This window comes from Chlorocebus sabaeus, chromosome 22 (assembly GCF_047675955.1).
Source record: "Chlorocebus sabaeus isolate Y175 chromosome 22, mChlSab1.0.hap1, whole genome shotgun sequence".
Taxonomy (NCBI): domain Eukaryota; kingdom Metazoa; phylum Chordata; class Mammalia; order Primates; family Cercopithecidae; genus Chlorocebus; species Chlorocebus sabaeus.
The window spans coordinates 19,775,046-19,799,692 of NC_132925.1; the positions used below are offsets into that span (position 1 = coordinate 19,775,046).

Consider the following 24,647-nt stretch of genomic DNA (forward strand, 5'->3'; position numbering starts at 1 on the left):
CTAGTGACTTAACTATCTGACCGTGCCTCATCTGCTTGTCACCTTAGCTGCAACATGGGGAGAGCAGTGCAATTTTGACTCTAAGGTCTACAAAGCCTTTGGCAATCTTCAAATCTCAGTTCCACAAAATAAATACTCCCAACAACCTTTAAAGTCCTTTCCTCCCTTCTTTCCTATATAACATCGTATACAGATTCACATGTCAAGAGATTTTATGGCTCATCAAGTCTCAGTGGTTCAAAAGAATGGAAAACTGTAATTGGAATTCCATGGGATTCAAGTTTATTTGCATCGGTTGTAGTTCACAAGTTGTAAGTATGCTGTAAAAGCAAATAAGTACTTAAAATGTTATACTAAACTGAAAGGACAATTAAACTGAAAAATTAACACCTGGACAAAAAGTATTTACATTGTTAATTTCAAAAGGGACTCTATTGTTTGTGGCTAGGATCTGATATAAGCCATTTAGCCCAAATTGTAAGATTTGTCTTACAGATTTGTTTTTTTGTGGGTGCATGGTAAAACAGGGAGATTCCAAACTAGCTTTTAAGCCTTTTGTAGTCACCAGCTCTCTTTGGTCCTTTACCTGTTCAGGAAGTTGTTTCTTACTTCAGATGAGTAAGACATTTTTAGGAAAGTTCTTGTGGGTTTCTGATAGGGGGGACTGCCTTGTAAGCAGGGAAATCAAGGTAAAGGGTAACCTCTCTGTAAAGAGTGGCTAAGGTTAGGTACTCTAGAGACAGATCAACAAGCTTAATCCTTTACTCCACTTCACAGCTGGGTGTCTGAGAACAGGAATTCTTCATGACTGCATCCTACAAAGCACCTCCTCTGTGGCCTGAGACAGTCCCTATATGTCAGTCTGGCAGCACCAGATGATGAAGGAGCATCATCCCTAAGGATAGACTGGCATAACTAGAAGAGTAACAGTATCTGCTATGGGTCTGGCACTGTACCAACTGCTTCATCACATTTAAGCTTCAGGTTAAACTGATGTTACCTTAAGCTGCCTTCCTTTCTGTGTAAGTCCAGGTTGTTCTGAAGGCTAAATAATGGGCTGGGTCTTCTGATCTTGGCACAAACGTTATTTCTCTTTTAGCCTCAGGTTGTCCTTTCATAGTAGACTTCTGAAGAATAAGTCTGCCATCTTTTTTGGAATGCTGCATTCAGTCATCTCCATTTACATTTCAGTTCCCATCTTTTCCATGAGTGTTTCTATTCTTGTCTAACCCTGGCTGATTTTCCTTTTCTAAGTCCCCACAGCCCTTACAGCTTTATTACCTAAATAGTCTATATTATTTTGTACTGCTTTCTAATTTGTTTTAGTATATTACTTTTGCCATTAAGCCAACTGTAAACTCCTTAAAGGAATGATATCTCTGTATCCCTCATATGAGTTTGAACTCTGTACATACTTAACCAAATGATTGAGAGGTAAAAAGAACCACTTCCTAGGGGAGTAGAACCATCCCTTAGGCTGAGTGGTACCTAAAGTTCTCAGAATTACTTGTTATTAGAATGGAAGATGGACAAGTAGAGTTTTGTTCCTCTTGTTCTTGTCACTTCTGGAAGGAGAACCATTTGGTGAAGTGAAGAATTCACTTGGAGACAAATTTAATTAAAGTCCAGATGGGGGAAATTGGCCAGAGAATCTTAACTCTGCCTGTGATTCTTTGCATCTGTGTTCAGCCTAATGAATTTTATTGAACTGTAAAAATAATCTTATGGGGCAGAATTTGGGGGAGCCCCAAATTACTTGACAAACTTACTGTCACTTTTATTTGAAAGCCTCAAGAATAATATGCAACTTCAAACATAATGTATTTATTTTAATAACATGAGTGTTTGAAAAGTAGATAATCTTCCTTTTAGCAGGAGTGGATTCATTTTCACAAAATTCCACAGAGTAATTCACTTCTTCTGCCATGCCCAATTAACAGACTAACAAGTTAAGACTAAGGGACTTCCACAGTATCTCACTGCATGGGTGTTTGTCTTCAGCAAGAAACCAGCAACTTTCTCATGTTCTCCCTAGGCTCCTAGACCAAGCAACTCCTTCCTTTTCTTCAAATTTAACAGGCAGACACTTAAGTCTTGCCAGCCCAAATGTGATGTTTTACATTCCACTTATGATCTCTGCTCAGAGATTTGTTTTTGTTTTGATTCACATAAAAATGAATTTTAAAAGGAAAGAGAAAAACTTATTTCACCTTTAAACTTTTGTTCCAGGACTGGTGGGCCATGAGACACAATAAATCTGGCAGATTTGCTTCTGTCAGGGGAGCCCATCTTAGAGGACTGACCTTATCTTTGAGGCTGCTCTAGATACAGTGATTTGGAGCTCTCACAAGCCCAAGTGCTACAGCCATGTTCATCTTTTCTCCATTTACATGTGGACTCTTTTCCTCAAATTACCCTCATTTTCTTCAGCTAATTTGTCTCTGTAGTGATATAATCAGTAGCTTGTATTTTTATATTGTCTCTTCTCTACTTGATCAGAGTTCCCATGGGGGTTATTGCTCATTATTCAGTCTTTATTGAGAACTGAGAAATACTTGGGGTGGATGACATTGTTCCCTTTTTTGTAGTTTGTAGAAACCAAGAGAACAGGAGGCTCACCCATTAAATGGATGGCAGAGCTAAGAAGAGTAGAACTCTGATTTATCGACCCATTATTCTTACTCTTTTAGTCTCACCATTGAGACACCAACATTCATCCATGTCAGTTCAGTGTCACTATTCAGCAAGGTTGGCCATTGACTATAGTCTGTTGAAGTTTTTATAAGCACTCTCCCACATTGTTTATCTTTACTTAGTTTTTATGTATAGCTGATCTCTCTTACCGGCATTGCATTACCAGTCCGTTAAAAAAGAGCAGGGATGGGACCATAATTGAAGTTGTTGTCCAAGAGCTGCTAGTGATCTTAGTTCTTGTCATTAATGTGGTACCAGTCCATGCTAGTAGCTATAGCTGGGTTAGTGACATGGTATAGTGTGTGGTGAACTTAGTTGCTGGGCCTGTTGTCATGCTTTGTGCTTAGCTCAGTAAATGTTTGCTACTGCAGAGGAGAATTACAAGCCCTAGGCTAGCTTCACAGGTTGACACTGGAGTAATCTAACTTTGAAATTAAAGAAAAATCACTCTTCTGTAAAATCTGGGAGATATACTGGGTTACCCACAGAAACTTTGGAATTAGGTACATGCTTGGGAAAAGGCTCTGCTGCATGGCAAAGATAAGCCATTTGTGCCCCATAAATGCATCTTCCAGGCCTTCACCTGAAGCACGGAGAGATTAGAAAAATTCAGAAGAGTCCACCCTTCATTAACCACTGCACTGTGTTCTTCCATATTTTGCTTGAAGGACATTCCATGCCCCAGGGTGACTCACCTGGTACTCCTTCACCGTGTATACAAAGTCTTGTCTTATTGGGGAGGGAGTTAAACTGAGGTAGATGAAGGTGGGCAGAAAAGCATCTGACTTAGTCTACCTATATAACACATACTGCCGTACAAAGCAGATTTCACTGCCTTGACTTAATCTGAGCCTAACTTGGTTTCTGGTTTTTCTGACTTAACCTGAGCCTAACTTGGTTTCTAGTGAAGTCACTGCCTTGACTTAACCTGAGCCTAACTGGTTTCTGTAAGTCACTTCCATATGGTTGCTTTAAGTAGTGGCTGAGATTTGTTTTCGGCTCCTAAACAAAATCTAGAAGGGGCCCTCCACAGCCCATTGTTTGCAGAAACACTTTTTTTTTTTTTTGGGGGGGTATCAAATAAGCAGCTTCTAGGTTGTAATATGTTCGTATATTTACCCAACACCTTTTTTGTCCCAGCAACACACCTACTAATTGTACCTGGGTACTTTCCTAGGCACTGGAGGTAAAGCTGTTTGTAAAACTGACCCAGAATGAGTTTATAGTCCAAGAGACAGACAATAAGCAAATAAATCATTAATAAGTAATTTAATGTCACATCACAGTGCACAGTTTGAAGGAAAATAAAGCAGGGTAGGTATCACCAGGAGCTTATAGCCTTTATAGGTGACTTCCTCTGCAGTTTTTGGGGAAGTTGTTTTGAAGGCACTGAGTCACTTTGAATTTTGAAAGGGATCCTGCTAACTGGAGACATCTGAGGAATGCAAAATGCTTAGCTGTAAGATAGTAATAGAAGGTGATTTGTCAAGTTAGTGGTTCAGACCTAAATGTCTTTGACCACAGAGTACGTAGTCTTTCCAAGGCACCTCTCACCTTCCAAGTAGAGAGTGGGATTTGCCAGCCGGAGGACCTTTAAATACACTTCTTTTTTGTTTTCTCTTTCCTCCCTTTATCACCTCCCTTCTGTTGTAGCCTGATTAAATTGTATTGATTTTCACAATGCTTCCTTATCCTTTGCTTTTTTATTGCTTATACTTAAGAACTTTGAACTTTCTACTTTCTTTTTTTAATGGATTTTATATCTAAATTAACACCTACAGTACGGAGGCTTTTTCTGGGGCTTCTGTTCTCCTCTCTTCCTAGCATTAATTAAGGAAAAACTACTGGTGAACTGTAGCCCAAGAATGCAGGGAGCCCTGGCCCTACTTCTGCATAGCTGTGTCTCTGGGGCAAGTCACACTGTGGACATCAGTTTCTTCTGTAAAGGGAGGCATTTGGATCAGATGACCTCCATTGCCCCTTCCAGCTGTAAAATTCTGTGTATATTCTGTGCCAGGACTCTCTGTGTGTGTGTGTGACTCTGGGGCCTGGGGTATCCCATTTTCCATATAGTAAAGTACCTTATCAAGGTACTTCTCAAATTCATAGTTGAATGTTTGCTGTTTTGATGTAATATATGCTCTCTTTTGCTGATAATAACTCCTTTAGGCTAGAATAAGTAGTTATCATAAACAGACACAAGGAGTTGAGGTATGTCTGCATCCTGTTTGTCCCAATCATACACTTTCCTATCTACTCTACTTGCCTCCCTACTGCTCCCCCACCTGCCCCCACAAACACATCATTCCCTAAGCTTGTTAAAAAAAAAAAAAAATCTATACTTAACAATTAATCACATTTTGGAGCCAGTAGAGCATAGAAATGTGAGGATGGTCAGACTGGAAAAAGAATACTGCTAATGTGTTCTCGTTCTTGGGCTCAGACTTAAAACTGCTGCTGTCCTATCTTAATCTGCTAAAGCATCTCAGAGAACAAGCATGAAGAGGGAGTGTTTCTCTCATATCTGAAAAAGAAACAAAGGACTTTCCTTGGCGAGCCTTCCCATCTTTGTTTGCCCAGCTTTCCCAGGCAGAGACGATGTTAGTGCAGATGAAGGTCAAGGAGAATCTCACTCTTTTTTTTTTTTAAAAAAAGAGAGATGTGCAAGGGCTTATAAGTGTTGGTGATAATCTGCTAGGAATTAGTGCACCTAACAAAGTGATTCAAAACATGAATGTCCCACCTCATTTTAAGTAGAAAATGATCAGCCAGCCAGAGGAGGTTCTAAAAGTCATTGCAGCACACTTTAAGCATACGTGACTTGATCGGTGGCTAGAAAATGCTGTAGTGATGACAGCAGCAACCACAGAAATACTGCTTTGAAGGTTTGTGATGCTGGCTGCATATGCGGTGTCTCTTCATCTTTAAATCCTTATTTAAATATAATTTACAGAAACTAAACAATCAGTTTAAATTGAAGCTGAATTCATAGTCAAATACAAATTAAATGGACCCTAAAAATCATGTAAAATTAATATTTCCAACAGATAAGGTAGGGTGTATTAGAGTTTTTCAAAGATGACAGGCTCTGTGAACAACAGATGGGGCCATTTCTGTTCCTGAAGCAGGTTGAGACCAATATTGCTTTACATCCACAATATCCAGTCTTTTATAAACAGTTCTTTTCTTGCCCGCCTTCCTTTTTCCTTTAGATAGGAGAGGTTGTATTTTTTTTTTTTCTATTCACCTTGTAAAATGTTCACTTTGCCCTGAAGCACCAGACATGGACAGAACATGACCTAGGAAGAATTATTGGAATCTTATTCTTCCTCCTACATTTTCACTTTTTTTCTTAAATCTCAAAATGCATTTATTACCAAAGGCACTTTTTTGGAGGGGAAGGTACAGCAGAGAACCCTTAAACAAAATTTACAGCCTTTTGAGAAGGCAAATTAATGGGAACTGCAAGAGAACTGGAAAATTAACTCAAGGCTTGATTTGTGTTTTCACACTGGCTGTTACTATAATCTCCATCACAGCATTAGGAAAGTAGCACAAAAATATTGGGGCTTAACAGTTAAGGTTAATCACCACAAAAGGGCAAATGAACTTACTAAGCGTAAAATTATTATGTGCTTTATTTGGAAGTGTAGAAATTCACATTCATTCTATCAAAAACATTTTTTCATCATACAGATTGTCCCAAGGACTAAGAAATGCTCACCCAAAGAGCCCACTGTGAGATAATGTATCCATGATAAATCATACTTAGCTTTCAGTTTTAAAAGAGGTCTTAATATGCGATTGTTCTTTGAACTATGCTTTAATGGGAAAAAGTGTGAAATATTAAAAAGTGTTATTTTTAAATTTTTAAAAATGGATGCTTGCCTGCTTTAAAAAAATAAAAGGCAGACACTGGAAACACAGCTGTTAAGAGTTTTGATGGAAGTTACGATTTTCAACAGTTGAGTTATAGTTTATGGTACAGATGGTACCCTGGGTATAGCTGGAACAATAATTGATGGTTTCTGTTTGTCTTTTCCTCTGTTAGATTCAGAAGAGCAGAATATCTTTTTTCCAACGCAGGAATTTTTCAGTTTCCAATTACTGCTTATATCAAATAAACAACTCTTCCATTGCATATTCTGTACTTCTCCACGGTGACATGGGTGTTGGCCCCGCGCTTCTCATTATGGTAGGCTTCCCTCGGTTAGAAATAATAGTTCGTGGAAAATCCTACTTCTCAGTACTAACCTGCAGTTTATGTAGCCTATCCTCAGGGCAAATAACATACAATTTTTCTTTTAAAATGTGAAAACCAAAGTCTTGCATTGCTCCACACAAAATTAGCAAAAACAAAAAAACTCCTATGAGGCAAAAATGATAGGCACCAATGTCATATACTTTTAAAAACCCTCCAACAGAAATTATTAGAAATATACAGATATAACCCACATTTTGAGTATTTTTTTAAATGCTGTGTTTCAGTGATAAATCTGGGATCTGACATTTTCTTCTCACTGACAAATATAAAAACACGAATTTGTGACACACACATACACCTCAGTGGTTATAGTGTGCTGCTCCTCTGTTTAACTTTTACTGTATCTCTAGTTATCTTATATGGTCATTTTAGTGCCAACTAAAATGCCAGCATTTTTATATCTTGAAGTAAAGATAAATGGCAGCCTGTGAATTCTGAGTTTGAATTGTATATACTTATAAAACATAGAGACTGTTTTAAAAGGGACAATTCTGTCACACAGTTGTTAACGTTTTATTTTACAATATATGTTTAGACTAGATAAGGTTTGAATGATGAATCAGTTTTTCATCTCCTATTCCAGTGTTCTAAAGTTGACATAACCTTTTATTTTTAATTCCTCCGTTGACTTTTAGTTGGAAAAAATGAAGTGAAATATTATGAAGATTTTTCTGCCAAGTGTTCAGTTATCATACTGTAAGAGTTCACTAGGAGCAATAGCCTCTTCAGGATTTAGATGTAACTAATTATGATTTAAAATGCTACTGATTAATACAGTTATTCTATAAGTTTTACCTTTTAAATTGGCATTTTTTACATAATATACTACTATCCAAAATATTACTCTAGAAATGATAACTGTGAGGTTTGTCATTTTTCCAGTATCTGCACTTGAAGCAGAAAGTTGGAACTCAAAACTACGATAGTTACTTCCTTGTACAAATTGACATATGCTTTTAAGACAAAATAGCATTTATACGATTTTTTGAAGTTTAAAAAGATTTTACTTTTTAAGTTAGGTTCGTCTTAATTCCAAGATGTATTCCTAACAGTGTTTTTCTAGTCACTTATATTAACATTTACAAAAAGAGGGGAAAACCTGGCACTAACAAATTTTCGCATTCTGCTCGTGTAAGACAAGCGAGTTTGAGTCCGGGGGAGAGAGAGGATCAAGAGATAGGGTTGCTGCCATACAATATAAGTCTCCCCCACCCTTTCCCCAAAGATTTCTCAATATGGGCAGAATTCAATGTGTAGCTCACTTGGAAAGCGTATGTAATACAGTCAGCTCCCACCGCTCAACGTTTAAAATTAAATCTCTAATCTGTTTTCTCCGCCGGAGAAAACTTTTACTTTCAAGTTTTGTGTGAGTTGGAAATGGTTTTGAACCTAGAATTCATTGGATGCGCTTTGCGAAACCTGTCTGCAGTTTGTGATGCTGAGACAGCTTTAACAGCCACCCACAGACTTGCTACCTGGCTCTCTGACAGCAGTGCCCCTTGGTGGAGCGGAGTTGTTCTCCCGGGCTTACCTGAGCTGCCTGCGCCGGGGCGGGCGGGGGCCTGGCCGGGCTGCTGTGGTGCCGCGCTGCGAGCCGGCTGTGCGCGCTCCAGGAGTCGCCCGAACAATGCGAGCGGGGCGCAGAGCGCGCCCGGCCTATGGGCCTTACGTCACTGCTCCGCCTTATAAGGCGCTCCGCGTGTGCGGTGCAGTCGGCGGGGGCGCCGGTGACCGCGAGACCCGCGGCCGCCGCAGCGCAGCAACGCGCCCCGACTCCTGCGGACGTTCCGGCCGTGTGAATGGACCGTGGTTCCCGGCTCCCACCGGAGGGAATGAGCGGTGGGCCGGGACGCCGGCGCCCGCCTGTAGTGCTAACCAAGTCTTTGGGAGGCAGGGTCGATCTGCTTGTAACTTTTCTCCCTCTGGGTCCCTAAAGCTGTTACTGCTTCAGGGACTTCAATACACATCCTGTTATTCTTATGTAAACTTTTGTAAATTCATTATACTTTTTTTTGGTTGCTGGGGGTAGGCGGGAGAGGGAAAGGAGAAGTGTGGGGTTTTGTGGAGACATCTCTGGGGGTAATTTAGACTTCAAACCGTCTCTTTCCTCTTTGTAATGAGTAGGGGTCCTCAGAGGATACTGTTTTATTTCCTGATGATCTAACTACCAAACAATTCTTCAAGTGATGATGGGAAGGCCAGATGAAATCTTATTTTTTTTTTCAGAGTTTTTCCTGAAAGAACCTCCTCTTTCCCCATTTCTGCATGCCTGTGTTTTAACGAAAGCAGTTAAAACTAATCATTTTTTGGCAGGGAAGAAAATTTAAAGAAATTAAATGTTTTGTGCTGTACTTTCAAGACAATGTATAAAATTATAACTTTAGAGCCAGTTTTAATGTTTGTTCTCTTCTACAGGCAAACAAAATAAAGCCAAAAATAACCATGTGAAGAAAAAAGAAATTAGCTAAATATGATTGAATTAAGCATATTATCCTCTAGTCTGGGGTAGATTTACTTGTACAAATCCTATTTCTTGTGAATGAGAATTCACCTCTGAATTATAAGAGAAGTCATACCTAAAGTTCTAGCCCAACTATATGAATCTGCTAAATAAATTAGGGACGTGGCATTCTTGTTTGCAAGCTTCAGATGAGTAATTTTAGTAGCTTCAGTCCTTTTAAAACCTCTTTTAAAATTACATTAAAATAGGATTGCTTCCTATTATGATGTACATATGTCTGTAGAATTATTGTTTCCATATGTTTTGTCAAACAGGAACGATGAAAATAGTCTGCTCGCTTCATTTTCTTAGTGTGGAGTGGAGAAAGGATGTTTGCAGAGTTGTTAGTGGAAATGGTGTGGAATAAAGATGCAGGGCACAACATTAAATGTATGTCCTCTTTGCTAAATTGCGAGTTCACTTTATCATTATTCTAGATCACTCTGAGTACCTACTGAGAAACCTAAAGTAAACTCACTCTTGCTTTTCGTATACATTGTGCTATTTTAAGAGAAGCGAGTTACACATACTCTTCAGCTGAACTTAAAATTTAATATTTGATTTGCAGTTGTGTACTAACATTTTGGATGTTGAGTTTGTTAGTTTTGTTAGTTTTAACTCTTCTGCCCTATATTTGTGAATTGCATTGTAATCTTTTTAGTCTCCTGTGCTTACCTCATACTTATTAAACATCCTTTTTGAGATTTTTGTGCTACATTTTTTATTACAAATGAGATTAAATGACTTTTATGAAAGTTGTATGATGCATAAACACCTGAATCTCAGCCCCAAACTGATAGCATACTTTTACCCCAGAGCTAACAGTTTTGTAGCTTGTTTTGCATCTTTTTCCCTCTGATAGGCAAATACGTTTCCTAACATTTAACACTGCCATTTGTTTCTTTCTCACATGTCCATACTCAAGTATTGCATTTATTTTCACTCTTTTGACTTGCTGGTTCCCCATGAAATATGTTAGTTTTATTTCCTCCTTTTCTTTAGCTCTATTCTGAAGAATAGAGAAAACAGGATTAGGGCTTCTACTCCTTGTATGCCCTTGCCTGGTACACTACTTGCCTGGTTACATTACTAATGTGTTACTCCTGAAACATCGGTCTCTTGACCCAGCTATGACTCAGCTTTCCAAGTGAGGTCATAGTTATGTGACCACTGTCTTCAGGAACCAATACTAATAGCCCTCATTTGTTGAGCTTTTAGATCATACCCACCATAGTTAGTGATCTACAAGCATTTCATCATTTAATCTTCACAACACATTTTGATGTGATATGATCCATGCTTTTCAGATAAAGACGTTTAGAAAGCTAAAGTGGCTTGACCAAGGTCACACTGCTACTAAAGTAATGATGCAGGGATTTAAAGCAATGTTTACATATATAGCCTTCTTGTACATATATAGTCTTCTCTTAATGGTTTGCTCAGAATCTCTCAGAGGTGTATTTGGTAAAGGAGTGTTCAGATTTAACTGAGAAGTTTCTCTTTATTTTCTAGACTGAATCTTGAACTGGGAAAGCCAAGAGTCATCCTATTTTTTTGTGGATTAGTGGATTTACTGACAGTTTTTCTGGAAGGTGGCAGCAATGCATCTTGTTCTAGTAAAATTAGAATATCATGACCATTTCACTTCAAACGAACGTCAAGGGTTTTGAGGGAGCAGGACCTTTATCTGATACAAGAGTACCCTGGGTGGTGTATTGCAAACTCCAACCAGCTGTTGGCATTGTGCGCCATTGACCACATAAGTAGATGAGTAGACTTTTATTTCCTTCCCTCTTTCAACCAAAATTCTTTCTGAGATGTAATTTTTATTCTCTTGGTTTCTGAAATTCTCTTCATTTGTGAAATTCTCTTCGTTTCTATTTGTGAAAATAGTAGAGTTATGACCACTGTGCCTCAAAATTGGCTGAGAGAGTTTTCCTTCCTAACCTTGTTCTGTCCAATTACTGTGTGACTTTCATTTCATAATCAAGAATTTCCTACAAATAAGCATACCTAGACACTAAGGTCCTTTCTACAATTAGTAATCTGAATTTATGATCTAAATCAAATTACTAGCTTTAAGCTGTTATTTAGAAATGATATAAAGACATTTTTCTAGAAAATTTATTGCTTTCTAATGTGGCAGAAGGGGTTTGTAGGTAACAAGGCTAGAAACAAGGAGGTATCAACTAGATTTAGACATATTATATTATGTCAAAAACAGCTTAATATCACCAGTTTCCCTGGTTCAGGCTAATTGTCAGGAGGCCATTACAATGACCACCGTAACAGGTGTTATTAGTGAAGTCAGTTGCTACTGACCATAATTACAACATCATCATTATTTAACTTTTTAAAAATACCATTAATGTACTGCTAATCACATCAAGCCAGTTCCTCTTTTTGAAGTAACTGCTCTTATTTTCTTTCATGTCTTCTCTCCCTACCTTTGTTTCTTCTTTTGACTGGTCAAGTCTTTCAGTTGTCCAAATATAGTAAGTGCCAAAGAAGAAGCAATAATTAATGGGCTGTTTCTTGCAGCTGCCCACAATTTTCACTGCTGGTTCTTTGATCAGTTAAGCAGTGGTGTGCTCTGCTCCCTAGGAGCTCTGCTTTGAGCTATGAGATGGTAATGCTAACTTTGTATATGACATGTTTGCTTCTTTGCCTCTGTGAGATAGTATATATGGAAACACTGTCATGTACAAAGAAAAACAGCAATTATTATGGACCTGGTCCTGTATGAGAAGCTGAAAAGAGTGGGAACAGACCCAGGATTGCATAAGGAGAGATATAGCTCCATGGTCCTGCATTGCTTCAGACTACAGTTGGATTGGCCAGAATATGAGCTTTCGGTGTTTATTCCACCCCACGCTACCTTCTACTACCTTACCCACAGCCTTCTTGCAAAGCAGCTTTGCCACTGAGCACTGGATAACCTTGCCGTAGATCCGATCGTGTGCTTGTCCCTTCTCCTCTGCTGCTACACAACTTAGGATGAAGGCTGAAGGGACATGTAGGCAACTGTGAATGTGGAGGCAACGGGAATGTCTACGGTAAAAGCACCTTCTCTCCATGCCCTAGACAGTCATTTTTCTAATCAACCTCATTTCTTCACTCTTCCTTCAGTTCTTTGGGTGCCACCTATCTGGCTCTGTACATGTAGATACCCACATGAAATACATCACATCTCTGCACTTAAACTGTATTTTAAGAGCCTTTAACCAGCAGTTAACTGGTTAAATCTTAATATACATACGAACTGCAGTAACTGAATATACATATGAACTGCAGGTCTATATATAGAGAGTGTCTTTACTTTTATCTGTAGCCTGAATCTCTGGTCCCAGGCCTATAGTCCGCAAAGTCTCCAGAACCCTTCCAATTATTCTGCTCACACTTCAGCTGACTATGACTCTAGAATAGTGACCCTTGAGAACTGATTACAGCAGTAGTGTCCATGTGATGCTAGGGTATGGGAAGTCCTTTATTATTACAACATTAAAATGATGATATTTTGTGGTTTTAAAATTAATTTTAAATTTTTTTTTATTTTATTTTATTTTTTATTTTTTATTTTTATTTATTTTTTTTTTGAGACGGAGTCTTGCTCTGTCGCCCCTAGTGGCGCAATCTCGGCTCACTGCAAGCTCTGCTTCCCACGTTCACGCCATTCCCCCGCCTCAGCCTCTGGAGTAGCTGGGACTACAGGCACCTGCCACCACGCCCGGCTAATTTCTTTTTTTTTTTTTTTTTTTTCTATTTTTAGTAGAGATGGGGTTTCACCGTGTTAGCCAGAATGGTCTCGATCTCCTGACTTCGTGATCCACCTGCCTCGGCCTCCCAAAGTGCTGGGATTACAGGCTTGAGCCACCGCACCCAGCCAAAATTTTTTTATTTTAAAATTAATAGGCACCCTTCATAATTTGGAAAATGCATAAAAGTAAAAAATTTTACATGTAGTCCTACCACACGAATACTGCCAACTATTAATAATTCAATGTACAGTGTTTCTTGTAGTCTTTTTCTGAGCATTTGTAAAGCATCATTTTCATAGTGTGGATGAACCCTGTATGTGTATGTATATGTGTGTGTATATATTATGTTTCTTTTTGCCTTTATTATATATTTCTGAATCATGTTAGTGGCTTTTCTGTAGACATTGGGTTATTTAAAAGCACATATTTACATATTCTCCCTAGCATTGGTGTTCACAAAGCCAACCACTGCCTGTTGGCCCCCTAACATTGCCACGGTCTTGTTCCTCATCAAACAAAGCAAGGAAGTCTGTTTAGTAAGGAATCATCTGTTGCAAGAGACTTCCTACCCTTGGTTTACAGGGAATACCATAAGTTGGCTATGTACTCTAGTGAGCATACTAGTAGGTGAGTAGAATGACTTAGAGAGAATGAAGAATTGATAATGTGACGCCACCATAAGATTATTAAATGGGAAGCAGGAAAAGTCTGTTATTTAGGTCCAGTCCATTTGCTTATTTATTCCTACAAACATTTTGTGTTTCCTTGGTAACTAATAATAGTTTTGAGAAAATGTTGAACTCACAAGTATTACTGCAGAAGTGAAAAAAACCCTCAAATCACAGAAATTAGAGATGGAAAAGACCTATTAGGTCATCTTCCCTGTCCCTTGCCAGTACAGATTGTTCTCAGTGCTTTGTTCAGTCCATTTTTTAAAGGGACCTTGTCATATAATTTGTAGCCCATCTCTTTTTTTTTTTTTTTTTTTTTTCTTGAGACACAGTCTCACTGTGTTGCCCAGATTGGAGGACAGTGGTGCAATCTTGGCTCATTGCAACCTCCGCCCCCTGGGTTCAAGCAATTCTCCTGCCTCAGCCTCCCTAGTAGCTGGGATTATACATGTGTGCTACCAAGCCTGGCTGATTTTTGTATTTTTATTAAAGACGGAGTTTCACCATGTTGGCCAGGCTGGTCTCGAACTCCTGACTTCAGGTGATCTGCCCGCCTCGGCCTTCCAAAGTGCTGGGATTACAGGCGCGAGCCACCACACCTGGCCCATCTCTTTTTTAAGTAATACATTTTTAAAGAAACCACTGACAGATTTTCCCATGTAGATGTGGAGCTTGATTTCAGGGTAAATACTTGCAGAGAAAGACCTATGGATTCAAAGTACAGTTGAACAAGTTTTATTAGTTGGAAGTCATTGGAATAGTTTAGGATGTCTTTGGAATAGTTGACCAACTAAGAGTAGAATAGTTGGGTAAATTGGATTTATATGTTTTCTTTTATCTTTGGAACTCAAATAGAGCAATTCCTGAGCATAAATTTTAATTATAAACTTCTAGACTCATTGAAGTGGGCTTAGAAAACCTGAGAAAATAAAGCATCCAGGAAGTAAAAAAATAAGAGTAAAACTATTCTAAGATAATTTTTATAAAAATTACATTTTATAATATCCCTTTCTGTTCCAAATTCTGCTTTTTCCATTATTTACATAGTCAATTGATTGATATGAAGGTGGCTTCTAATTGTAAAATCCTTTCTTTTGTCCAGCAACTTCTTCTAGACTCTAGAAGGACAGAATAAAACTGTCTCATAGAAGCAGTCAGTGGTGGTGGTAAGACTAAATCTTCCACTTCCTCACGTAATGGCTGGAAATGTCTTCACTGAGAAAAATGAACAAATTAAGAGTAAAAAATGTGCTTAGAGTTTTATTAAGAAGAATGATCCTTTCATAAAATCATATTTCAGAGTATAAAAGGCCTTAGAAAACATCTGATCTTCTTATTGCCACTCTCTGTTCCCCATTTTTAAATAAATGAGATAACTGGAGCTCAGAGAGGTTAAGGGACTTGCCCCAAGGTCACACAGTAAATTGGTGACCCAGTCACTGTGTTTTCTGGGACTGAATGTTTCTTTTGGGAAACATGAAAAAAATGGCATAAACAGTATGATTAGTATCTGAAATCCCAATTAATAATCGAGTAATTTACCTAGCTTATACTAACTGCAAAACTAATTTAGAACATTAATGAGCTAGTTATCTACTTTATGGATTAGAAATGTTATCTTTTGTTGCATTTGTTTTAAATTGGAGATTTATAGGTTGCTGCTTATCATCTCAGGCCACCAAGATTGGCCACATGTCAAAAACCTAATGGAGATGTCTGAACTTTTAATATAAATTTCTGTGTTATCAAGTAACACCATTATTTTGCATGCTTGCCAATTGGTGGTTCTGTACATGAGAAATTCTATTATACTTTATGTCACTAAGCATCCAGTCTACATCATAAATTGTAGATTTGGAAGATATGTCAAAAATCTTGTGTCTACCCTTAGATTGAATTCTCTCTCAGAACTTCAGTGTTTTGTCCAAGAATTGGTACATGCACAGTCTAGTTGTCATTAATCAGTGCCGAACAGCTCCAGAGATTTTTCACTTCCCCAACGAGTCCATTCCATTCCAAACTGAAGATTGGCTGCTTCTAACTTCCACTTACTATTCTTCATCTTTCCATGATGCCATGTTGAACAAATGCATTGCTTTGACATAAAAGCCTTTTAAATATTTGAAAAGTTTGTCTTGAATCTTCAGTTATTCCTATATTATATCATTTTAGTCTTTTCACACCCTGTGTCCAAATGGTTGGTGCTTAGAATGAACAAATTATTTCATCATGATTATTTTAGCATTATCAGAGTTATCCTCCCCTTTTATAGGCTATGTGAATGTGTGTGGGTGGGAGGTTGTATAAACAGATTTTCTTACCATTTTAGACAACCATATCGCACTGTTGAGTCAAAGAGCTTACTGATCATCAGTCTTCTAATGAACAACCACATACCCAAATATTGTCATCATGTACTGCTTCTATGATAATCTAGGATAATCACTTCTATACTGATTTTGTTTGTGTGACTGCATTGTTATAATAATAACAAAACAATAATAGGTGACACATTTAATGTTTAATTGATGTCAGACACTACACGCTTTACAAATAATAACAACTTAGATCCACATAATAACCCTATGGGATAGATAGATAACTGAGGAACAGAGAAGTTAGGTAATTTGTCTAAGATCGCAGAGCTAGGGAATGATGGCACCAGAGTTTGAACTGCATACTGACTCCAATTGCAGTTGGGGAAAATCATACTCAGTGTTTTGTAGTAAGATTTTGATTTAGCGGGTAAACAGTACTAACAGAGAGTTACAGAACTTTGTTCTTCTCTCATCTGCCATTTAATTCATTGGACTTGAACTATGGACTAGGAGAGTGAGAATGAATTTTGGAGATTATCTAGTTAGAAACCCTTATACTTCATGGAACTAAGACCCAGGCTGTGCAGTAGCCTGTTCAGGGATATGCAGATGGGAAGAGCTCAAGCCAGAATGGAGTGCTTTTTTACTAAAGAATTCTAAAATGTTTCTGCTTCATGTAATATCCTCTCTGTCTTTTTCCCCTTCTTTCTCCTTGTCTTCTCTCCATTTTTATTTTTGGTGCTGTCACTGTTAAAGTAAGTTTCATAGCTCAAATATGGGACCTCTATAAAGAAGTTCCCGGAGTGATAAGGGAAGGGAAAGGAATCGCTATCATTTATTAAGAGCCTACTGTATGTCAATCACTCTGCCTACCTGCTGTCTCTGATGTCTCAAACTTCCTTCCCACTTTATGGGATTCTGTAGGAGGACCAGCACAATACCCTGCACAAAGTGAGCATTCTGCAACCCTAAAGAATGAGGAAATGAATGAAAGGAAGTGCTTTGAATTCAGCAGAAGAAAGAGATAACAATCATGTGCGAACTGCTCCCACCTATTGCCGATTGACTGTTAGCTTTCAGTTCATTTTTGTACAGTTTAACCATTGAGGCAAATGTGTATACAGGATACCATGGAATGCTGTTTACAGTTAGAGATTTTGGTTCTTTTACTTTTGAAGCAGCTGAATACTGATAAGGCTTGGGTCCAGAAACTATTTTTTTCCTTCATTTAATCAGGTTTCTTTACTTCCTTGACCACAAATATTATTTGCTAAGGAAATTTCTTCTTTGGAGTGGTATTTAACCATGCAAGTAGGGAAAATTGTGCTATGATACTGCTCTCACAGCCTGTAGGAATAAAAACTGCAGGAGCAGAGTTTCCTTTCAGCAGTCAGCTGTAGTCTCAGTCACTTCTCGACAAAACATAAGTTAAAATAGTGCTGATTTCTTTTTAAACAATCAATTCTAATGGAAACTGTTCCAGCTGAGTTTGGAAACACACAGAAGCAGCCTTCAGTTACCATTAAGGCTATTGCCCTAGTAATACCAAAGAGACTCTTTCAGCCCCCCTTATTTATATTGGATGCTTGTAGGGCTATTTCATGGAGACCTGGTGTTGACTCTCAGCAACTTCCACTTTGACTCAGATTTATCTCCAAATGCTGATGCATTCTAAGATTTATAGAAGCACAAGCTTATCTTATTATTGCTAATTTGCCCCATTATTAGACTATGCCCCTTAGAGTTGTAATTATCTCATGACTAGCCCAGTTATATTTTATTGTGCACTTTTTTGGCAAATAAAATTTCTTTGTTAAACTCAAGGATTTAAAATTTAGCACAAGTTCATAAACTTACTCTGATACTTCTTCACTTCCTTTTTAAAAATACATTAGTAGACTCAAAATATAAAAGTGGCTTAGGGCTCACTTGACCTCTGAAAGGTGCTGACTGACTTTTAGTTAAAAACAATATTTGTCTGTCTATATCTCTGTCATCTATTTGTGGCTATTATGTGTTGAAACTTTGTGGAACAAATATCTTTCTCCCTTCTTCTTCCCTCCTCTCTGCCCAAAACAGACACACATACACACACACACACATGTACACACAGAGACTTGAAGGCTTCTGTGTACATTTACCAACTACAACAAGAAGAAATGAAGAACAATACAACTCAATTCTGTAGATCTAGAATGGGGAATCTACTTCCCAAAGGCTGTATGCAATATCTTTTCACTGAGTCATGGTAGCCTCCAACAACTAGTATCACTCTTTGTGCATGAGTTTATTTCTGATTAAAAATCCACCTTTATTGATAATGTTTGTTCACTGTAAAGGAATTGAGTGGATAAAAGAGGTATTACATTTTCCTTTCTAAATCAAGGAAGGTGGAATATTCAAACAGAACACTCTGTGTGCACACATGCACATGTACGTGAGTGAGAGATGATTTACACATATATAAGAGTTAGTCCTACTGTATTCTTTTAAGAGGTATTCAGCAACTATTTGTTGAATACCTTCTGTGTGTCTATCACTATGCTGAGTTCCTGGTGAGAGGGGAATGAGTGTAAAGCAGGAGTGTCCAATCTTTTGCCTTCCCTGGGCCACACTGGAAGAAGAATTCTCTTGTACCACACATAAAATACACAAACACTAATGATACCTGATGAGAAAAAAAAAATTGGAAAATAATCTCACGTTTTAAGAAAGTTTATGAATTTGTGTGAGGCTACATTCAAAGCTATCCTGGGCCACCTGCAACGCATGGACCACGACTTGGACAAGTTTGGTGTATAGCATATTCCTGCCCAGATTTTGCAGGGGTGGATAGAACAAACAAATGAACAAAGACCAAAAAAAAAAAAAAAAAAAAAAAAAAGTTAACATTAAATTAAGATATTGAGTTGGGTGAAGTAAGAATATTTTTAAAGTATCAGGCGGCCAGTGTGGTGGCTCGTGCCTTTAATCCTAGCAATTTGGGAGGCTGAGGTGGGCAGATCACTTGAGGTCAGGAGTTCGAGACCAGCTTGGCCAACATGGTGAAATCTGTCTCTAATAGAAACCAGTGTCTACTAAAAATACAAAAATTAGCCAGGCATGGTGGTGGGCACCTGTAATCCCACCTACACAGGAGGCTGAGGCAGGAGAATCACTTGAACCTGAGATGCAAAGGTTGCAGTGAGCCAAGATCATGCAACTGCACTCCAGCCTGGGCAGCAGAGGGAGATTCCATCTCAAAAAAAAAAAAAAAAAGTATCGGCCAGGCATGGTGGTTCATGCCTGTAATCCCAGCACTTTGGGAGGCCGAGGTGGGCGAATCGCCTGAGATTGGGAGTTTGAGACCAGCCTGACCAACATGGAGAAACCCCGTCTCTACTAAAAATACAAAATTAGCCAGGAATGGTGGCATGCCTGTAATCCCAGCTACTCAGGAGGCTAACAGGAGAATCACTTGAATCCAGGAGGTGGAGGTTGCAGTTAGCCGAGATCAAGCCATTGCACTCCAGCCTGGGTAACAACAGCAAAACTCTGTATCAAAAAAAAAAAGTATCAGGCCTCAAAATATCTGGTAGATCTTCATCAGAAGTTAAAGTTCATTTGGACCTTGAAGGGTGAGTAGGGCATTCCAGGAAGGAGAATGGCAGAACAAGCGAACCGTGGATTTACTATAGTCATTGATTGGCTCTCATGGAGCAGAACTGGGCCTCTACAGGCAGTTGTGCATGTGGTGGATATCACAGCCATGGTTGAGAGATCACATAAGATGGGTCCAGGCTACGAATAGATCTTAAAATTCAAGTAGTGGGGTCTGGGCTTTAACTTCATGTTCTAGACAGTCGGGTGCCATCGGCAGCTTTTGAGCAGTTGAATAACATATTGAAAGCAGTTTTCAATGAATCATGGCATTGTTAGAAAATTCTTTTTCAATTGCTTATATAAGTGCAATATATTCATATGAAATGGAAATGGGAATACCTAGATATATATATACTATAGATATGGATATACACGTAGATGTTGAGACGGCCTCATTCTATCACCCAGGCTAGAGTGCAGTGGCACAATCACGGGGCACTGCAGCCTTGACCTCTTGGGCTCAATTCATACTCCCTACTCTCATCTCAGCCTCTCAAGTAGCTGGGACTACTGGTGTGCACCACCATATCTGGCTAATTATTTTTTTCCTCTGTAAAGATGGGGTTTTGCCATCTTGCCCAGGCTCATCTTGAACACCTAGGAAGATTCAAGCAATCCACCCACCTCGGCCTCTCAAAGTACTGGGATTACAGGCATGAACCACCATGCCTGGTCTCCTATTGTGTATTAATGCTTGTCTTAGGTACTATCTTCAGACATGTGGTGATGTGGAGCAGCATCTATTGAAAAATTTTAAATGTCTGCTCTGAGAATAAAAATAAAATGGGTCTATGACATTGTAATTCAATAGGAGACTTTATTTTAGACTTATTAAGTATTAGAATAGCTGCCAGAGGGCCAGGCACTATGTTGTGCACCTGTTGCTACTTGGGAGGCTGAGGTGGGAGGATCACTTGAACTTGGAAGGTTGAAGCTACAGGGAGCCATGATCATGCCACTACACTTCAGCCTGGGCAACGGAGTGAGACCCTTTACTTGATAAGTAATTATGATTTACCAAAGGTTCTTCCCAGAGAAAAGTTGGTGGCTGGGTAAAGATCTCCCAGACTACAAGAAACAAAACAAAACAAAAGCACCTCTGAATATTAATGAATTGGTTCGTTGGTTGGTTTTGTAGAGGTGCCTGTTTGATCCATCACTGAAAATAGAGAGAGGCTCTTTATGTTTTAGGTATACCCTCTTAACTCCTTCCTGTGAACAATTTTATATACTGGCTGTGGAAGGTAAAGCAGAGAAAAGAATCTTCTTAGACTGCTTTTTGTGGAGATATAAACACTTTATCTTCGTTTTTCTCTCTTCCAGTGAAAGAAATTCTGTAACCATCTTTGTTGATTCATTTTGATGTTTCATAAATTTCGTTACAAAAAAATAACTCTGCTAAGAACTTTAGATTGTCTCTTTTCTCTCCATGATCTTATTGGGCTTTCATCTCTTTACTTAGTTACTTAGAATTGTGCTTCTTAATTTTTTTTTTTTTTTTTTTTTTTTTTGAGACAGAGTCTCGCTCTGTCGCCCAGGCTGGAGTGCAGTGGCGCGGTCTCTGCTCACTGCAAGCTTCGCCCCCCGGGTTCGCGCCATTCTCCTGCCTCAGCCTCCTGTGTAGCTGGGACTACAGGCGCCTACCACCACACCTGGCTAATTTTTGTTTTGTATTTTTAGTAGAAACGGGGTTTCACCGTCTTAGCCTGGATGGTCTTGATCTCCTGACCTCGTGATCCGCCGGTCTCGGCCTCCCAAAGTGCTGGGATTACAGGCGTGAGCCACAATGCCCGGCCAATTTTTAAACACATATTTTTAGGTAGAGAAAGAACATCTTTTTTGTCATTGATTATGTTCTATTCAGAGAATATGATCAGTATGTTATCTATTCTTTGACATTAACGTTTGTTTCATGGCCCCACTACATGATGACTTTTTGCTCAGGTTCTCTATCTGCTTGAAGAGAATTTATGTTTTGTGAAACTTAACAGTTTTGTCTATATAAATAAAGCTTGTTAATTGTGTTGTTAAGATCTTCTGTAACTTTACTGGTTTTTGTCTGCTTGGTTTATTAATAACTAACAAGGATGTGCTATAATCTTCCACTGTGATGGTAGATTAGTTTGTCCTTGTGTTTCTGGCAATTGTTGCTTTACATATTTTTAGATGCATGCAAATTCAAACTGTTCCTAGGAAATGGAATCTCTTCACATTATATAATAACCCTTTATAGATGTTTTTAACTTTAAAGTTCATTTTGTTTGATATTAACATAGCTACACAATCTTTCTTTTAATTAGTAGTTACTAATGTCTTTTCTGACCTTTTACTTTCAGCTTTACCATACCCTTATGTTCTGGTGAGTCTCATAAATAACGTATAGCAGGAATTATAATTGTTAAAATTGCTTTAATCCAGTTTTACGATTTTTGTCTTTTAACAGGATCATTTTGTCTATATTTATGGTAATTATTTGCCATCTTATTTGATAATTCCCGTACCACCTTTTTGTTGCTTTTATCTCACTTCTTGGCTTCTTTTGAATTTTGTTTTTATCCATTTTCTCTCTCTCTACCTTGTAATACACACTGTATTCCTGTTCTATTAGGGATTAATAACCCTATGAACTCCATCTCGCAAGTTAAATTCTCAAAGTCGAAAGCTACTCAGTGTTTTAATCCTCCTCCAAAAAAAATCTAAGGACTCAAAACACTTAATTCTGAGCATACCCTCCCAGTTTTCATATTATTGTTATTATATATTTTAGTTCTATCTTTAATTCCATAGGACATTATAATCTATTATTGTTCTATTAGTCTATTATTGGTTTAGATATACCAATATATTTAATACTTTCCTTGCCTCTTATTTCTTATTTTATTCCAAACTTCTCTCTGGGACCACTTTCCTTCAATCTAAATGCATCCTTTTGACGTTCTGTTAGTGGAAGTCTGCTCTTTGCACACTCTATTTGAATCTGTCTTTATTTCACCGTCATTCTTGAGGATTTTTACTGGATATGGAATGCTTGGTTGAGACTTGTTTTCTGTCAGTACATTGAAGATATTATTCCACCAACTTCTGGTTTCCTATTTTACTGTTGAAAAATCATCTATCTAATTGTCATTCCTTTTTTCTCTGGCTGTTTTTATGATCTTCCCTTTGTCTTTGATATTATACTATTTCATTTGTATATACTTAAGTGCAGATTTCTTTTATTTTGTCCTTCCCAGGTTTCATTGAGATTCCTGAGTCTGTAGATTAGTGTCTTTCTTCAGTTCTAGAAAATTCTTAGTTTATATTAATATTTCAAATATGGCTTCTGAACAGTTTTTTCTCTCCTTAATCTCTTATAACCTAGATTAGACACAAGTTAGACTTTCTCTGTCTTCACATCCCTTAACTAGTCTTCAGTTATTCCATCTGTTTGGCTTTCCAGACTATATTCTGTATAATTTCTTTGAATTTTTCTTCCAGTTTACTAATTGTCATTCCTTGATCTGCAGTTGTTACCTATTTCATTTCCCAAAGTTTCTCTGTTTTTCTAGTTTAACCATTTTCTATAGTCTTTTACTTTTTAAACTAGAAATATCAATCCCCTGTTTTTGTTTTTTTTTTCTAACATATTAAATATGTCTTACATGCTGTGTGATTATTTAAATATCTGAGGTCTTTGCAGCTCTGATTCTGCCATTTTATGTCACTGGCTTTCAATAATTGTATATTATTTTCTCTATGGTTTCAGATTTTTTTATATGAACTCACGTATCTTAGAATTTTATATGTAGGAATTCTTTGAACCCTGAGTTGAAGGTAGTTTCCTCTAGAGAGGATTTCCATTTGTGCCAGATGCCAAGGGGTATTTTCAGCCTAAAATCTTTTTAAACTAAATTTTTTGACCTGGGATCTTTGGGATTTTTTTCTTTTGTTTTGTTTTGTTTTTTTTTTTCAGGCCACCCAGTTAGTATGAATCTGCAAATTCTCGTGTAGGCTAGCTTGCTGGTATATCTTCTCAGTGGAGTTTATTTCCCTCTAACTCCCAATGCCATAGTTCATGGAAAGCAGTTTTCCTTGCAGTCCTGTAGAGGTTGATTTTGTTTCTAAATTACCCTTTCATCTGGGTAATGTGGGTACTTCCATCTGGGCATTCTGACAGGTTAGCTCTTTGAAGTCTCAGCTTTATGTGGGGCTGGGAGGACCCTGGGCTTTGTACTCTGTCTACATGCCCTATGATGTCATGAAAACTAAAATTTAAGTTTATAGAGTTTAACAAAACATTCTCAAAGCAAAAACCAGCTTTGGTGCTTTGCTTACCTTTCCAGGGTTTCACTTTTATTCAGTCTTTGGCCTTAAATATTCCTAATATTACTTGCCATCTTATGGATGTATTTTTTAAAATATTGTATATATTTTATTTTGCTTTTTAATATGTGTTGGGTTTTTTGTTTGTTTATTTGTTTTGTTTTGTTGGTGATACAATAGTTTAGGGTAGCTAATCCATTTCACCATCAGCAATGGACATTAGGACAATAATAATCTCATACTGAAAATCAGCCTGAAAACTGTGTCTAAAAGGAAATATATCAAATTAAGAAATGGAGTTTTAGCTTAACCCAGTAAAGATTTACATCACAGCATTTCCATTCATTGCTCAGCTTACTAATAAGCCACCAGTGATTTTTCAGTTGCCTAATTATATAAACATTGTGTCCAATATAAGGTCCGATTATTAACAAAACTACACTTTTTAGGTTCTAGTCTTTCTTAGGTCTACATATTAATAGAAGAATCAGTCTGCTA

The 24,647-nt window shown here is 37.9% G+C and overlaps 2 protein-coding genes across 4 annotated transcripts in view; one reads left to right on the plus strand and one right to left on the minus strand.

Annotated features, from left to right (window-relative positions):
• CMSS1 (cms1 ribosomal small subunit homolog) overlaps positions 1-24,647 on the plus strand; it is a 371,215-nt gene that overhangs the window by 50,746 nt on the left and 295,822 nt on the right. The gene's annotated exons all lie outside the window — the stretch shown is intronic.
• Positions 1-24,647, minus strand: part of FILIP1L (filamin A interacting protein 1 like) — a 102,022-nt gene that overhangs the window by 38,285 nt on the left and 39,090 nt on the right. Inside the window, exon 1 of one of the 2 annotated variants that reach the window (XM_007986069.3) lies at positions 8,490-8,760. The exons of the other annotated variant lie outside the window; for it this stretch is intronic. The gene's annotated coding sequence lies outside the window, so the exon portion shown is untranslated. Of the gene's footprint in view, positions 1-8,489; positions 8,761-24,647 lie in introns of those variants that run through there. 2 annotated transcript variants of the gene reach the window in all.